The following is an 8,473-nucleotide window of genomic DNA, read 5'->3' as shown; positions in this document are numbered from 1 at the left end:
TATGAGGGCCGTGTATAAAACATGGCGACCATGACGTATTTCGGCTTTCGCAATCCTTTCTGGTGTTTGCATGACCTTTGAGATCAACTTTTGTTCCTTCGAGATGGCCGTCACTGGAGTTGCAATTTTGACACCTCCATATAATGCAATGTTAATAAAAACATTTTAGTACACTAAACTTTTAAAAAATACAGCTTTTGCAACCGTTTGCAATTTTACTTTCGGCGCCCGTAGTGTGGCCCTTTTGGAGTTTGCTCTTGACCACTGACGCCTTTTATGCCCTACATTAATTGTAGAGCAAATACGGCGTTTTCCAAGCATTTCAGCTTCGCGCAGCGCGTTACACTTGTCTGGAACTACCGGACACGTCACAGTATCATGCAGTAGAACTGCGAAACACCGCAGCACCCCAAAAGCATGACCTCCGAGATAACAGCGCGCCGTTCTTAGTATGAAGCTACAATGAAGCTTCGGAAACTCTGCCTTCAAAGAGCTTCGCATTGCGCTACAGAGTAAACTACACCCATCCTTGTCGTTTGCGATTTCAACGTGGACGTGTCGAAACCACAGAACGAATGGTTCCTCCGGTACGCTGCGGAGGAATTTGGGTTAATTTTAACTTACCTGTCTCACATAACACGTATGGTCAACGACTGATTGAGTTTCATGGTGCCAAAATTTGGAATTCAATTTCTCATGGAGTAAAAATGGCAAACAATTTTGTAATCGCTGTCAAAAAGCTGTACCAATCTAAAATTACTTGATTCATTTGTTTATAGTCTACTGCATTTATTTGTTCCATGTGTTTTGCAATCGCTGTCAAAAAGCTGTACCAATCTAATATTGCTTGATTCATTTCTTTTAATATTCTACTGTATTTCTTTTGTTAATTTCATGTGTTTGTTATCGCTTAATTGTTTTAAATTTTGTTTCTATATATGAAGTAGACGTGTACTAAATTTTGTAGCTGCTGATATATGCATATTGACTATGGGCCCACACTAGCCTTTGGCTGCGGGCCTAACAGTTCATTGTACAATTCATGTAACAATGAAAAATGAATGAATGAATGAATGAATGAATGAATGAATGAATGAATGAATGAATGAATGAATGAATGAATGAATGAATGAATGAATGCGGACACATCGCAACCGACGACCATTGCACTGAAAAGCTTCCCTGATGACCTTATATGAACGGACTTGGCGTAAATTTCACAAAGCACCATCTAAAACATCTCGAAATCGTTCCGCAGCACGCGACAGCAATACTTTCAAGCAGCGCCGCGCCGGATCGCCCAAGCCAGATAGGAAGAAAGGCTCTCCGCGCGCCCTATCCTCCTCGCCCGATGAAACGGTCTATACACTCTCTAATTAATATTTCCTTCATTTGCTTTTTAAGTGCACATTTTCAGCAATTGAATTCGATGAAGTTTTCCATTTTATTAAGAGTGACTATAGAGTGAAAAGCAAATGTTTGTTTCCCGTAATTCTACTCGTTTTCGGTGTGCATCTTGTGATATGTATAGAAATCTGTAATGGTGAGTTGTTGTTTCCGCATTAACACAAATTTCGCCTTTAACTTGCTTATTTTTACCTGATTTCACCTTTGCTTTGCTTTACGGCACATAGTGCAATTTAAGAATTGTTTACGACGAGTTCGCAAGGCATATCCGCTTGGAACGAATTCTCAGGATGACGCCAGTTTCGAGAATTCATTCCCAAAGTCAGCGTCAAAATATATTGGCGTTTCAGTTATTTTTGTGCTTCAGTGCCTAAAATGGCACTTTCATTTAAAAAGTATGTTGAACAATAGTTTACCGTAAGTTAAAAGGCGCATATCTCGAAACCGGTACCATCCTCATAATTCGTTTGGATATGTCATCTAAGCTCACCAGCTACAATCCGTAAATTGCAATATGTGCCTGAAAGTAATTAGTTAAATCCCAATTCGTGAACTTTTGTTATCTAGTTGATTACGCATTTTGATTCCCCATACGATTAACGTCGGCCTCTTCAAGAAATACAACTCCAGGAGTAGAATTGTGCTATCTACATGACACAGCCAATTTTTAAATATCCTGTATAGTGTAAAAAAGGACACCTAGTTCTAAACTTTTTTTTGGAACCACAAGGACGCTGTACGGCCAGCTTATACATTTAAAAACTTTTTATTCCTTGTGTATTTGATACCATAATATGATTTAATCAACGTCATATTGAAGAACAAAAACGTTATCCAGGGTATATTAGCCTCTATAACTAATGCTGAATCATCCGTATATAACCTGATTTTGGAAGTTATCGCCTATGTAGTTTGTACAACTCTTCTTTGCCTTAGCAAATCTTTAAAATAATTGTCTGGGGCAGCACTTCACCACTTCAGCGCGCACGCACGCACGCACACACACTGAGGGTAGAGGCTATATGTTGCAAGTGAGCCCGTTATACCGTCGATATACCTTTCACGCTCACTAGCTACAATTCGTAGATTGAAATATGTACCGTAAATAATTAAATAAAGGGTTCAATTAATCATTTTTCTTTCTCGATGAAGCACTGGCTGTGTCATCGAGTAATTTAGAACAAGGGTTAGAATTGTGCCATCTGCCACAGGCAATTTTTAATATATTTGGTGCAGCTAAAAAGACAAACACCCTCTATGTACCGAACCATGTTTTTCAAAAATAAACTGAGTTGCGAGTCAGTGCTTTTTGCGCTAACTTTCTGTCTTTCGTCTTATGTGCGCTCCACATTAACCGCGAATCACCTTAACATGTACCCAGAAGCCCCGGACAGGCGGTCGAAATTAAGTAAATATTTCTCTCTCTCTCTCTCTCAACAAGCACCAGTTGCAAAATACATGTCGCCAAAATTGCGGTGAAATGCATTGACGTGCCACTTGTTTTCTCGAAGAACTTCACTTGCATTCAGCACGTGCAATTGAACTTGAACGCAACAATGCTCGTTGATTGTCTGCGCTGATTTTGCTGCCATGTCTTCAAACAATGTGTGTTTATCGCATGTGTGTGATATCACAGAAAGATTCATTTACAAAACCATACATGTATTTTTTGAGTTGGGTTCTACGCAGTTAAACTAAAAAAAAATTAGAATGCCAGGTTTGTAGGTTCATTACACGTTTGTTTGTATCTTCCTTTCTTTCTTTCTTTCTTTCTTTCTTTCTTTCTTTCTTTCTTTCTTTCTTTCTTTCTTTCTTTCTTTCTTTCTTTCTTTCTTTCTTTCTTTCTTTCTTTCTTTCACCATACTTCAGAAGAAAAACAAATGTCACCAGGCACGTTTTCGCGAAATACCTATGTATGATCGCAGGTATAGTAAACAATAGTTCAGTAGTCAAATTACCTGAACTACAGTAATTCGGCACGGGGGCTATGGACCGCAGAGTGTCAAAATAAAGCGCTTAAATTGTTTATAAAGGCGGGATGCAGGTGCACTCGTGAACGACAAAAAGTAGTATAATTTATAAGTTGATATCGTGCAACAGACGCTGTAATTTTCTCACTACAAAAAAATAGAACGCCAGTTACATGAGAGTTCAACCAACACCTCTTGGTTCAACCGCCCTTGCTCTTGCCCCTCGAAATAAATTTGTGACTGCGCTACTGTAGGGAATCCTCTACTTGCTGCAACGTCACTCGAACAGGTTGAGCAAAGCTCAGAAACTTGGGATTCAGCTCTTGGTCCCACCAAGCCGGAATCATCGACGAATAACCAGTACGGCGTACAGGACGGCGAGGGGTCGCGGCTCCGCTCGTAGGCTGTCACCAACGCTTTACTTTGTGTTTCTGCGACGAGCTGTCTTTGATAACTAAACACAGGGCATTCGAGCAAACATTGTAATGTTTACTGTCCAACTTTCTTAGCGCTGGCAGACATCAATATTTGTGCGATAGTCGCAATTATGGTAATTTGACAAAATGTCACTAATTACAATTATTTTATATAATGAATCAAATACTCGTACAGAAATTAGAGGTGGGCGAATATCCCCTCTTTAAGTGAATCGAAAATCTAACAGTCAATCCAGAGTTCGACGGAAACCCGTCTGGCGAGGAATGAACGTATAAAATAAAACGAACACTCGCCAATGGAAAGACATGCATAGGAAAATAAAACTTGACGTTTCGGGTCCCGTACGGGACCCTTGATCACAATGAAGCAAGCGCAGTGGTTCTTGTCACTGCGGTTGCTTCATTGCGTCACTGCGCTTGCTTCAAGATCCACTGCGCTGGCTTCATTGTGACCAACGGTCCCGTACGGGACCCGAGACGTCGTTTTATTTTCCTATACATGTCTTTCCATTGGCGAGTGTTCGTTTTATTTCACTATCTAACAGTCAAACGCAAACGCACATATTTACAGCCGGAAGGTTACGCCTGTACTGACTAGAAAAAAAAAAGTGACTGGCCCTCCCGGCCCTGCGAAAGCGGATGTCCATCAAAGCTGTTGAAAACCACCCGTACGACTTCTCAGTGGGGTATGCAATGCTTTATTGCTTTAGAGTAATGGTAGTAATCGGAGTAAATGTAATTTTGACAGCACGCCGCCGCTGGTCGTATTGGCGTCTCTTTTTCCCTTTGCCGTTCCTTGCATTTACGCTGCTTCTCGGCAGTCCTGGGGAGTCTCCTAGGGAGTCTATGCGTTGCCTACCCATAGCGGTGCTGCCGCAACAATGAAATCGGTTGCTATAGGCTGGTTCTTTATATACGAAAGACCCGCCGGGGTTGCTCAGTGGCTATGGTGTTGGGCTGCTGAGCACGAGGTCGCGGGATCGAATCCCGGCCACGGCGGCCGCATTTCGATGGGGGCTAAATGCGAAAACACCCGTGTACTTAGATTTAGGTGCACGTTAAAGAACCCCAGGTGGTCGAAATTTCCGGAGTCCCCCACTACGGTGTGCCTCATAATCAGAAAGTGGTTTTGGCACGTTACATAATTAAATTATTATATACGAAAGGCTAGTGACGTCACTCCCCACGTCGCAAGCTGCCGTTGCCGCGGCAGCTTGCGCAACAGTAATCTTTATCGGCAAACGTATGCGGGGAGTGCTACGCGCTTTGCATTGTTATCAGGAGCGCCTTATCACTAATTATGTGGTTCGCATGCTTGTTTTGTGCTTGTTCTTCATTCAAGCGAATGCTATTATGTATGTTGTATGCGTGATTCCGAAGAATGTATGCACTTTTCGTTTCACTTTGCTGAGTACTTGAAGCCTGCTTCACCTCCGCCGCGTGTCAGCCCGGCATTGCACGACCTCCAGAATTGGCCCACATTTTTGCCCACGGATATGGGCACGAAAAATGCCGACCAATGAGAGGATAACCGCTTCCATGTAAAACTACATATAACCATCATGGACAAGGTATCAGCTGTGTCCTTTGGTATCAGTTTTAAATTGAAGCTCACTCATTGCCCTTAAAACATACTGCACGAATCTTTACAACATCTTTAGAGCATGGTTGCAAACAAGCTTTCCAGGAATTAGTGAGTGCTGCATGACTATAGTTCCCCCAAAACGCTTAATAAAGGGTTGGCGGAAAATAATCAAAAGTTGTTAAAAAGGGAAGAAAGAAAGCTGCTGGAGGACTTCTGTGTCCTAGGCACATGTAAAAGGGCCCGTCGCAAAGAAGACATCACTGATTGTAGCGTAAAAGATAAAACTTCTACAAAACTACGGATACACTGTCAAAAACCCTGAAGGACAGACAAGCAAAAGATCAGAGGCTGTCAAATAGGCTTCCGCTGCGAAACCCTAAACAAAGCTTGCACTACCCGTATTGAAGACAGGGTCCTCTTTCGCGACTTCACACGGGATTGGCGTACGTGAAAACTGGATATATCTGACCTCTTTGTCAAAAAAACGGCCCCTTCGCGTCACCGGAGCGTCATAGCGAGTAGTAAAATGTTATACTTATAAGGTTATAAAGCTATCAAAATGTAAGACTCAACGAGACAAGAAGCGAGAATTAATCGCAGAGCAGGTGAAATTAATAGTGCGTTAGTAATTAGCGCTAATATAGCAGAAAATTTACTACATTGCACCTAGACTCCACATCCCCGGGATGGGCCCACCTGGCCTCCCAGTCAAAAACAGAAAGGCATGTCAACTGACACGACAGAAGACAACATCGATAGTAAATGTGCGTAAAAAAGGAAAGCGAATGAAAACCCTCCACGTGAATAATAGAAATGGAGGGTCTGAAAAAAAAGTAAGGTCTGACAGTGGAACGAAGAAAATAATGCAAATAATGCGAAAATATCATGCAATTATGCAACATTGTATCATCTGTAATGCCCCCAGTTTCAGTACACATAAATGCATATACCATGTACGTCGACTTTGTCTTCTTTAGCGTAGTCTTTGGTCGTTTCATTTCATTTCATTTATCGTCACATTGAAGGAGGGGGGGGGGGCAGTACAAACACGTGTAAAAGTGGTTGCGCAAAAGAAAGAAAACGGAACATACAATTAAAGCCAACAACAACAACAACAACAAAAATGGAATAATGCTGATTTGGTACAACTTGAAACAGGCGAACAAAAAATTTTGAAAGAAGCAACGCGACATACATAAGCAAAAAGAAAACGAACTAGGTGGAAGGATTTACATAGGCAGACTATTGAAGGTGGTTTGTAATTAATTTTTAACGTTGAAAACCTGTAACAAAGAGTTTGTTTGGTAGGTCGGTCGGTCGGTCGGTCGGTCGGTCGGTCGGTCGGTAGGTCGGTCGGTCGGTCGGTCGGTCGGTTGGTTGGTTGGTCGGTTGGTTGGTTGGTCCTCGGTCAGTACAGGGAGCGAAGTGGGCAGGCAGCACATAAAAAAAACTATTGCATCAGGGAAAAAAAAAGTGGTCACGTGTTGTGCGGCCACGTAAACGTGCTTTAGCAGAGATGTGACTAAGGCGAGAAGAAGTTCGCACTGGTGGTTCAAGCATGTGGTGTCTTGAGGGTTGGTCGTAAAAGGAGGACTGAAGCAAACAAAGTTTGCTTCAGTCCTCCTTTGTTGTTTCGGCAAACAAAGATGTTGCGGCAAATAAAGATCTTTGTTTGCCGCAACATGTTTAGAAAGAAACGCGAGGGAGGAGAACGGCCAAGGAACGGCTGCCGCATGACGCATTTCTCACAGTGCGTACGCGCCGGCGCGCCATGCATTTCGAATGCCATGCGCAGGCCTCTTGGCGACGGCGCTAGATGGCACCGAGTGTTCTCAAGAAGCGCGCACATAAAACACGTTGTGGGGCTAGTTGGTGCATAGCTTTCAATAGGTGAAGCGCCAATAGTGACGGTGCGCAAGAAGGAATACAGACAGGACAAGGCGCTGTGATAGCGCGCCTTGTCCTGTCTTCTTTCTTGTGTGCCGTCACTATTGGCGTTTCACCTATCGAATACGTACATAACTCGTTTCGACGGTGGCAATACGTTGTGTCGCTGTATTGATTCAATGCTAAACGCGTTACCGTCGACAGTCATCTTGACATGGGTCCTGCCGGATTTTTGCCCGAGGTTGCAGAAACATTGACTGAAACAGCAATGCATTTCGCTGCAGATTCTTAGTATTCATTTCTCGAAATAAGGCACAAAGTTTCTAGCACAAGGTTACGCTTTGAGTAATGCTCCATATAGAGGACTTCAAATTATTTTGATCGCTCGGATTTCTCGCACGGCCTCCAAATACTCATTGCACATACATTTTTGCTTTCTGTCCACATCGGAATGCAGCCGCAGTTGCCTGAAATCGTACCCGCAAACTTTTTAACAGGTGGCTGTAACCGTTTAACGAGCTGCGGCGTGTCAGACGAACGAAATGGCGATGGTGACAATGAACTAGTTTTATGCTTAGATTTGCAGTCATTTAGTCATTTGGTCATTTGAGGAAGAAAGAGCGTTGCATGTTGCATATTAAGGAACACTCGCTTGTCCAATGCGCAGGCGAATACACGGGAACCAAGAGCACAAGATGACGGGATTGATAAGGTGGCTTTAAAAAAAAAATAAGACCTACGAACACTTATCATTTTCAAGTCGTTTTCCTCTTTAGATGTTGGACGTTACTGCATGGCGTGACTGTACAGGACTGTACATAAATGAAACTCCTGCCGAGAAAAAAAAAACAGTGGAGGTGCTGGGTATCGATCCCAGTACCTCTCGCATGCTAAGCGAGCGCTCTACCATCTGAGCTACACCCCCACGCATGAATGGTGCAATGAAACAGGCTTTAGACCGCAGGTAGTTCTGCATGAAACTGCCAAAACGAGGGCCGCCGTAGGAAGCGATGACTATCCACTGCTGGCACGCTGGTTCGCATTTTAATAAACTTGAAGAGGCATCGCAGCACCTGAGCACGATCACTATCCGTTAAAGGGCGTTCGTGTTCGGCATCTTGATATCAGTTGTGATACCGGTTAGCCCTATTACTTGCTTGTACCCTTAAGCATTCAAGAATGTCTGC

General features: G+C 43.0%; 1 non-coding gene across 1 annotated transcript; it reads right to left on the bottom strand.

The window, feature by feature from the left end:
- Positions 1-8,138: 8,138 nt before the first annotated feature.
- TRNAA-AGC (transfer RNA alanine (anticodon AGC)) lies at positions 8,139-8,211 on the bottom strand. Its single transcript has one exon. It is a non-coding gene; the product is annotated as a tRNA-Ala (tRNA).
- Between the last annotated feature and the right edge of the window lie 262 nt (positions 8,212-8,473).

This window comes from Dermacentor albipictus, chromosome 1 (assembly GCF_038994185.2).
Source record: "Dermacentor albipictus isolate Rhodes 1998 colony chromosome 1, USDA_Dalb.pri_finalv2, whole genome shotgun sequence".
In the NCBI taxonomy this organism is placed as follows: domain Eukaryota; kingdom Metazoa; phylum Arthropoda; class Arachnida; order Ixodida; family Ixodidae; genus Dermacentor; species Dermacentor albipictus.
This window is presented reverse-complemented; position numbering and strand designations above follow the sequence as displayed.